The sequence below is a fragment of the Sinocyclocheilus anshuiensis genome, unplaced genomic scaffold (assembly GCF_001515605.1).
Source record: "Sinocyclocheilus anshuiensis isolate Anshui unplaced genomic scaffold, SAMN03320099.WGS_v1.1 scaffold674, whole genome shotgun sequence".
Lineage (NCBI taxonomy): Eukaryota > Metazoa > Chordata > Actinopteri > Cypriniformes > Cyprinidae > Sinocyclocheilus > Sinocyclocheilus anshuiensis.
This window is the reverse complement of record NW_015542395.1, coordinates 222205-232472: the sequence shown is the minus strand read 5'-3', so window position 1 is coordinate 232472 and position 10268 is coordinate 222205. Positions and strand designations below refer to the sequence as shown.

The 10268-nt window shown below is 34.1% G+C and overlaps 1 protein-coding gene across 1 annotated transcript in view; it reads left to right on the top strand.

Moving 5' to 3' along the window:
* The first annotated feature begins 2502 nt into the window (after positions 1–2502).
* Positions 2503–10268, top strand: part of LOC107692828 (ras and Rab interactor 2-like) — a 41257-nt gene continuing 33491 nt past the window's right edge. Inside the window, exon 1 of the mRNA XM_016492035.1 lies at positions 2503–2710. The gene's annotated coding sequence lies outside the window, so the exon portion shown is untranslated. The remainder of the gene's footprint in view (positions 2711–10268) is intronic.

Sequence of the window (10268 nt, the reverse complement as noted above, 5' to 3'; positions counted from 1 at the left end):
CATTCCTGCCAATAATTCGGACTAATTTGCTGTTATTAGTACTGTAACTGTTATTTAGTGTTAAATTATTATAGTTGGCTTACGTGGCTTAGGTTTTATTGTGAATTTATATAAATTTGTTGTATTTTGTATTTACTTATATTTGTATATTTTCGTATACTTAAAATTTTTAATATATTGTGCAATTTTAAGATTTTTTTTTTTCAATAAAAAAGCCATTCTTTAATGTCATCCACCGACCTTTTGCGGCTATTTTTTTTTTACATATCAGTTCAGGCACCGTTTAGTTACCGGTATCATTTTAAAAGTATCGATTTGGCACAGGTATCGTAAAAAACCCAAACGATACCCAACCCTACTCTTATGTCTCATTTGACTTTATTTTTTTCTGTAGGAACACCAAACTGCTCTTTTCCATTCAACAAAAGTGACGACCTTGGGTTATTGTCAAGCTCATAAAAGGATAAAATGTACCATAGAAAAGCGGTTTTCAAATCGGGGCACGGGAACCCCCAGGCGGCCCAAAGTGCTGGGATTCCATAGAAAAGTTTAGAGGAAACACTGTAAATAATGAAAAAATGAATATAAAATTAAGATTAAAATAAACACATAATAAAACAACCATTAAATAGGCTACTTAATAAAAATTTGATTAAATAAATTATGAAAACTTTAAATAAATGATTAATTACAAAATAATAATAATAAATATTAGAATACATATTAAATAAATGTTTATTTTATTATTAATTTGTATATTTTCATTAAAATTACTTAATAAAAAATAGATTAACAAAGAAATAAACAATGCATATAACAGTATAGTACTAAATTGAGTAGAAGAAATAACTATAACTATAAAGTATTGTACAAATAATATTTTGCACATTTATAATACATATTTTTCACAGTATAAATTCGATTTTTATACATGAAAATCTATAGCTGATATGTAGCTGCATTTTAGGCATGATCTTGGGGGTCTGTGGCATTGAAGAACCATAAAAGTAGTGAATTTATGTGACTACAAGTTGAACCATACACTGTAAAAAAAAAACTGTGACATTTACGGTAAAATACCGGCAGCTGTGGTTGCCAGAACTTCACCGTAAAAAATATGGTAGCAACATTTTAGGTTTTACAGACTTGACTTAAATTCACAATAAAATACCGTATTTCATTAACTGATGTAATGTTAATAAACCAACACATTGAAGTACTAATATCTGATTTGAACCATTGTAATGCACTGATAACCACCAAAAACGTGGTGGTGATGAGAAAGTCACATGATGAACCAAAGCTCATCACAAAACAGCTTTTCTATGAGCTGAGGGCAATACTTATATATAGAAGGTGCACAGTGTCATTCACACAAACACTAAACCCCATCATGGTGACACACGATACTGAAATAATGCAACAAACATTAATTTAACAACATTAGATGTAAGATTAAACCCTAGTGTACACAACTGATAAGAAAAACTAAGAAGAGACATGTTATTTCAACAAAAAAAAACATCAAATTTGAAGGGCCTTCCAGGGAATTCTGGGAGTGTCAATTTACGTTTTTTCACTGTAAATTATACAATGACTTTTTCTTTTTCACTTCCAAAAAACGTATTTTTAACAGCATTTAACTGTGAAATCACATTAAATGTAATTACATTTATTCACCGAATATAGTATGGAAACTTACTGTTAACCAGTTAACAGGTTTTTACTGTAGCATTTTACAGTCGTTTACTGTTAAAATCACAATCCTTTTTTACAGTGTACCTTTAGCAGGTAGGCCTACTATTCACACAACTTTCCTGTTGTATTTAATTTGCAAACCCTGCAAACCCATAACGGTATGTGACAGAGATTTTAATTAGCCTACCTTACATTTGGAAGCGATGGATGTCAAAATGTCCATTAGAGCATATGATAGCGTGTTCCTGCGGTGGACCGAATGGGGTTAATAAATTATACTAATCTTTTTCAAGCATTTTATATTGTTATAACATGTTTTAGTTATCTTTAGCATAACTGTCTGTCGTCTGACGACCTGTCTATCATCTAACGCTCGTTCTCGTTCGCGCGCTCTCTCTCTCTCGCTCTCTCTCTCGCGCGCTCTCTCTCTCTCGCTCTCTCTCTCTCTCTCTCTCTCTCTCTCTCTCTCTCTCTCCTCTGGCGACATCCAGCGGACATCACGTGAAACGCAGGCAGTGCTCCAGCGCGCGCCTCATGTGGGCTGTGTCTTCAACACTTCCACTGGTGATTTCTGTCTCATTTATGAGCTCAGTAACATATTTCAGTGTTTGCATGTTCGTGTTCCTTTCTTTTATCTATAATTCTCAGTTAATTTTATTGTAGCTGATAACCGCGGCAAAGAATGATTTATCTGATCCATTCTATTTGATTTTATATTTTAGTACCAAATATTCGTAAGTTACCATTTTATTTTGATTTGGCTAAGATATTATTCTCAGCCTGCAATTAAAGAGTTTGTGGCGCGTGGGGAAAGTTGCGCGTGAATCAGAATGTGATGAACACGGAGGGAGGATCATTTAATTATATCAAACTCCTCAAATCATCAGATCAAACATATCATCACAAGCCCCGGTGCTGCAGAGCGGGTCGAATGATGCTCAGCCGAAAGCGCGCCTGAATTCACCAACCTCATGATGATGGACGCAAAGGCGAAGAACTATTAACGGAGAAGGTAAAGTTACTCTATTTCTGTCATCATCATACACTAATTAAAAAGTATCGTGATGTTACCATGATTTGGGCGTGTACCATGGTAATACCTTATTTTTAAGATGTCATGTTTCATGGTAATATTTGAAAAATCTTATCTAGTCTCATCTGGTATTCTTTGGAGTACCATGTTGGTAATAATTCAATACCATGTTTTCACCACAGTACTTTCAGGATTCAGGGTAGATATTTGGATGGATAAAAAGACTAACAAAAAGTGCTTTTTGTTTGGATGTGTACCATGGTAATAACATGATGTTCTTTACATTACTATGGTACTGTATATAAATATGATCATCATTCAGTACCATAGTATTACTATTGTATCTGACACCATCAGTGTCACATGTACTGCCACAGTATTTTTAGGAATAGATTGCTAAGAAGCTACAAGCAAAAGTACTTAAATATTGTGCTTTTTTGCACATGTGTGGTATACATTCAGTAGCATGGTATTACTAGGCTACATGATATGTTACTGTACCATGGTAGCAGGAATCACCACAGTACTTTCAGTAGATAGATAGATATTCAGTGTTCCTATATATCTAACAAGGAGTACTTAAGTATTACCATGCTTTTTAGCTTGGATGTGTACCGTGGCAGTACCATGATATTACTATCGAACTGTATATAATATAGACTATTGCATACCATCAGTTTTACATGGTACTGCCACTTAAATGTAATGCCATGCTTTTTTGGATGTTTACTATGGTAATATCATGTTATTCTTTAAAGCAACTCCATAAATACCATGGTGAAGAAAAACTGTATTCATTCCGTACTGTGGCTTGATACCATCATTGTTCTGTATCTCTGTGGTACTTTTTGTAAGAGATCAGCTTTTAAAACTATAACTTGTGATTCTCCAGATTAATCTGACAACCTTTCTGTTGTACTGCAGATTACGGAGACTTCTCAGGGTAAAATGGGCCCAATTTGCACTTTGATAATATATGTATTTTCGTATGTGAAGCCATAACGTAGCCTATATAATATCATCCAAACCCTGTGAATCACAATATGATAGAATTTTGATTCAAATCAGTCCGTAAAGTTGTGATATTTCATTGATATATGACTGTCAGAATATATTAAATATAATCAGTGATTATAGTCCGTGTGCTGGTTTGATGCAGGTGACATATAGTCAGTTTAGTTTCCCTTTCAGTGATTCTGGGTGGTCCATCTGCTTGTTTTTTATAGACGATCTCTACAATGATTCAGATTTCTTGTGAAATTAAGAGTTTGGATAAGAGCAGTCTCTAAAATCTCTTAAGTATGTATTCATTTGGTTTGGAAGTCGTCCTTTTATTAGCATGTACAGTAAAGGTTTGTTGCCTGGTGGTAGTTAGACAGAAAAACCACCGCAGCTCTGAGCATCTTTGGCTGCGGGGGTGGCAGTGTGAAAAGTGTGGTGGTGAGCCTCCTGGGAGAAACACACACACACAGACACACACACACACACACATACACATACAAGCAGTCTGTTCACACTTGCAGTGGCTTTGTTCGCAGCACATTGACTGATGGATGAAACTCTTGTTTTTCCAGTGCTATAATGATCAGTCTATTAGAATGATGTTGTTTGTGCTGTCATGTCATAATCACTCATTGTGGACATATATATATATATATATCCTGTTTTGTCACTGATACACATGCGTAACGCCCTCACTATTATTCGTTTTTGAAAGGAGTCAAATCCATTTGCCTTTCTTTCATTTTTTTTTTGTTAAATGCAATTTCCTCCTCACATGACGAATTAGCAAAAACAAACAGTAGCGCAAGGCACTTGCAATGCCAGGATTCATAGGGAATGCATGCCATTTAAAGGAATAGTTCCTCCAAAAATGGAAATTTGCTGAAAATTGCATTCACCCTCAGGCTGTCCGATATGTAGATGAGTTTGTTTCTTAATCAGAACAGATTTGGAGAAATGTACCATTACATCAATGGATGCTCTGCAGTGAATGGGTGCCGTCAAAATGAGAGTCCAAACAGCTGATAAAAACATCACAATAATCCACAAGTAATCCACACCACTCCAGTCCATCAGTTAATGTCTTGTGAAGCGAAAAGCTGCGTGTTTGTAAGAAACAAATTCATCATTAAGGAGTTTTAAATTTAAACCGTTGCTTCTGGCTAAAATACGAGTCCATAATCCATAATAACGTTTCCTCCAGGGAAAAAGTCCATCTCCTGTTGTCTCTCACATCAAAATCCACCCAAATATTTGTTTAGAACTGTGTTAGCTTGTAAACAGTGCTTGATCTGTGCAGATTTCTCTCATGATGAGTTTTTCACTGGGGGAAAGAATATTATGTATAGAGTACTCATGTTTTAGCCAGAAACAATGGTTTAAAGTTAAAAACGTCTTAAAGGTGGATTTGTTTCTTTGAAACACGCAGCTTTTCACTTCTCCAGATGTTAACTGATGGACTGGAGTGGTGTGGATTACTTGTGGATTATTGTGATGTTTATTATTGTGTTTGGACTCTCATTCTGACGGCACCCATTCACTGCAGAGGATCCATTGGTGAGCAAGTGATGCATTTCTCCAAGTTTTGATGAAGAAAAAATGTATCTACATGTTGGAAGGTCTGAGGGCGCATAAAGTGCATAAATATAAAAGTAAATTAGGATATGCTTAAAGGAACACTCCACTATTTTTGAAAATAGGCTCATTTTCCAACTCCCCTAGAGATAAACAGTTGAGTTTTACCGTTTTCGAATCCATTCAGCCGATCTCCGGGTCTGGCGGTAGCACTTTTAGCTTAGCTTAGCATAGATCATTGAATCTGATTAGACCGTTAGCATCTCGCTCAAAAATGACCAAAGAGTTTCTATATTTTTCCTATTTAAAACTTGACTCTTCTGTAGTTACATCGTGTACTAAGACCGACGGAAAATGAAAAGTTGCGATTTTCTAGGCTGATATGGCTAGGAACTATACTCTCATTCCGGCGTAATAATCAAGGAACTTTGCAGCCGTACCATGAGTGCAGCAGGCGCAATGATATTACGCAGCTACCGCCAGACCCGGAGATCGGCTGAATGGATTCGAAAACGGTAAAACTCAACTGTTTAACTCTGGGGGAGTTGGAAAATGAGCCTATTTTCAAAAATAGTGGAGTGTTCCTTTAAGACTATTTGGTGGAGGGGAACTTCAGTCAGCGAGTACTGACTGAAGTTTCGGTCTGTTCGTCACACTAAGCTTTCATGTGGTTTCAGAAACTTTTCTAAACTTCTCCTCGATGTGAGTAGTGTTCATATGTGCCGCTAGCACCTGTGGCAGAATGAACACACGTCTAAATGAGCTCACAGTCTCAGCTCCCTGCTTTAGGACAATATCATACTGCCCTCATCCAGCTGTGCTTCTGCATGTGGAGAGCCCTTCAGCAGCCATCCGTGTGCGCTTACATGAGTCATTCACTCATCACACAGCAAAACTTTCCATTACCGTGAGCTCCTCAACTTTACTGTAGTGATGCATTATTTGATTATATGATTGTTGTGGAGAGAGAGAACGAGTTAAAACTCTAATAAAGGCATTTTAGGGAGTATTTTTATCTGAAATGACAGTAAGAGTAATTTAAAATGTGAGGGGTGCAATTTTGTACGTTGTATGGAAGCATAGTTTGTTTTTCCACTCTAAATTAAAAGGTCACTCATGCTTTTTTATTTATTTATTTTTTCACAAATAAAAACATTATTATTAGTAGTAGTAGTAGTATATGTTTACATTTTGTATTATATATATATATATATATATTATTTTTATTTTTATATTTGTATTTATTTATATTTATATGATATTATTATATTTTATATATTTTTACATGAATATTATTATATGTAAATTAGAAGGTGTTTCATGCCTTTTAGTACCAAGAGATGTGTATATAAATTTACAATATTTTGTATATATGTTTTCCCCATAGTAAAGTAACTATAATTAACCTATTCAAATGTTTTACTGTAGAATTTATTTGTTGTTGTTTTTTCCATTACCATTACTAAAACATTTTAAGGAATTGCAAAGTTATTGCTCAGAGCTTGTAGTTCTTGAGACTTAACTGAGTTTAAGTTCATGTTTGAGATCATATTGAGCTATCTGACGTTTGATTGCATACCGTGGTCTTGATAGGGTTGAGATTTCCTTTGAAGCTCTGGAGTAGACACATGTGAGAAAGACTGAGGTCTTCTTCTCTGGAGTAAACACGTGATACTCAAATGACTGGGTCTTCAACATAATCGTCCATTTCATAGTCCAATCGTTTCATAGTCCTTCTTCTGTGTGTCATGTTTTTTTGCGTCCATCTGACTGTAAACTCTGTTTCTCTTCTGTCACTTCCGTCATCCTGTTTAATGAAGGCCAGCTTTATATTTGGGCTCCTCAGTGGACAGCTGGCATTAGGACCCCTGATTTCACACATCCCACCTCATCTTATCCGTCACTTTAGGCCTGTTTTAGACACAAGCTCAATCCGCCACGGCTGCGGTGTGTCATCATTCATCAGCCGCTTCAATAGAGAATGACAGCATCGCTGCGCTAATCATGACAGTCTCATTCAGACACATTTCAGTCAAATGACATGCGAACAGTGACACACTTTAACAGTTAATAGTAGCCTTTAACAACTGAATGGAAATGAATGAGATGAGTTTAAATGAGTTTAGTTGAGGTGAGATGAATTATGTTGAAGGGATAGTTCATCCAACAATTTTGGACCCTGTTGACTTTTGTTCTATAGATAAAAAACGTTGAAATGTTTTTAAAAAAATATTTCAAATCTTGTTTTAGATGAAATAAAGTCAAACATGTTTGGAAAGGCATGAGGGTGAGTAAATGATGGCAGTTTTCTTTGTTAGGGGGTGAAGTATCCCTTTAAATCTTTATTTTAATTCAAAGTTGTTGAAATGAATTTAATGACCATTTCAAATGAGCATTTATTTGAGCTGATTGAAGTAAAAATGAATTCAGTTTAAATTGTAATTAATGAACTATTTCCTTAATTTTAGCAGAATATTTTTATCTAATTCAACTTAAAAACTTAAGTTCAGTTGTTGACTTAAATATTCAAGTATAACCAGCTTGGTTGTAAGTCATTTAAACTTAAATTATACTAAACCGACTTTTAAAAAAGTCGTAAAGAAACGAACAAACAAAAAAAAAGTTGAAATTTCTCAACTTATTTTGATGAGTTAAAGTAAAGTAAAAGCATAAGTTGCCATGGCTTACTGATCATATCATTTTTTTACAGTATATGAGTCTGTTGTATAAAGTGTTTTTTTCTTTATGTATGTATACCTCTGCTACCTCTGCTTCTTTTTCTTCACTGTTTGAGAAGTTTTCCCACTCTACTGCTCTAGCTTCATCTGAGCTCAGTCCTGATGAACTGCTTTACAGTTTTAATTCTGTCTGCACTACAATTTTGGATTCTGTGGCTCCAATGAGGACTAAACATCACAAGTTAACTCCTGAGCCATGGCTGAGTAATACCACTCGGACATTGAGACAGGCTTGTAGAAGGGCCGAGAGGAAATGGAAAAAGGACAAACTACAGATTTCTTATGAAATGTTAAAGGATTCTCTTATTAAGTATCAGAAGGCGGTGAGAGTGGCCAAATCAGATTATTTTTCGACTCTCGTAGACAAAAATCATAATAATCCTAGAACCCTTTTTAATACCATTAATAATAATCCTTGAACCCTTTTTAATACCATTAATGCTGTGTTAAACCCTGTTGTCTGTGTGTATCCTACAGAGTCAGTAGCTATGTGTGAGCGGTTCTGCCAGTTTTTTATTAATAAGATATCTGAGATCAGACATACCATCAAATCGGTTGCTGGCGATCCTGCAGGCCATTTAAAATATACAGGTGTCTTTAGTCAGTTTACACCTATTTCGCTTTCTTTTTTAAATGACATTGTTAATCAACTCAAACCAACTGGTTCACCCTTAGATATAATTCCCTCACGGTTATTTAAACAAGTGTTCGATGTAATGGGTCCGACACTTTTAAATGTGATTAATAAATGTCTCGAGTTGTTCCTGACTAGGGCTGGGCGATATGGTAAAAAAAATTATCACGATAATTTTTTCCATTTCAGTCGATATCGATAATTATCACGATAAATGTCAAATCTTTATTTCTTACCAGTTTAAAGCCAGATTTTTGCTCCAATGTGAAAGTTGTAGAAACCAGACCATTAATTTTCCTTAACAAAATAAATATCTAAATAGAAAAATTAATTTCTTAGTTTCTGCATGTTCTAATGAGTGATATTGTTTAAATTTCATAATTTAAAAGTTTAGTTCAGAAGTATCGAATCGGTATCGATATCGACGATACTGCCTTGAAAAATATCGATATCGTATCGAAAACAAAATAAGTGGTATCGCCCATCCCTAGCTACAACCCATCAAAATAAAAGTTCGATTTAACTTGTAATTATGACAGAAATATATTAGCATTGTACAATGTACTTCAAAGTTATAACAATAATAATATTCAATCATAATATTAATACAACAATAATAACAATAATAATATTCTTTATATTAATGAATTTAAGCATTATTTTAAAGGAATATCATGTTTGTTCATGTTTTAACTTAGTATACCTCTGTTGTGCAGCCCTTTGCCAAAAATAAAAGTTGTTAAATTTTCATTTGATAACATTTTAAAATGTTTAAAATGTTAAAGTGTGATATAGACATACATTAGGTGTAAAGCTTTATTTTATTTTTTTTTTCAAATGAAATTAAATGAAATTTATTTACTTTCAGAAGGGAGACTTCAATAGTATACTTTCATTAAAATGGTTTCAAGTTTGTTGTAATAAAGGATTTGTTCACTCAAATAACTTGTTCTTGTTCTTTTAAGAGTAGGGCTGGGCGATATGGCCAAAAAAATTATCACGATAATTTTTTTCATATCAGGCGGTATCGATAATTATCACGATAAATGTCCAATCTTTATTTCTTTCAAGTTTAAAGCCAGATTTTTGCTCCAAAGTGAAAGTTGTAGAAACAAGACCATTAATTTTCCTTAACAAAATAAATATCTGAATAGAAAAATTAATTTCTTAGTTTCTGCATGTTCTAGTGAGTGATATTGTTTCAAATCAAGAAACAGGTTTGGGTTGCCTGATAATATTAATAATAATTATATCATTTTTGGTTTCTTAGAAATGCACATTTGATAGTAGCTTCAGTTAGGATGCAGAGGTAAATTTTTGTTCATTATCAAAATCAGTAACATCTCCAAAAATTGTAGCAACCTCAGTTTTATATGGTTAAATTTATTCTGACCAAGTTTTTATTTATTTCTTTTTAAATTAAGCATCGGTCTCCCATAGTAACACATTTAAATCATGATAAACACAGTAAAAACCACACATAGCCTATAGCACCTCAATACCATGGTAAAAATATAACTATATGGTTTTTAGGTAGCCTATTTGTATGAAAAACAGTAGTCTAAAAACATTCAGTATAAATGCACAC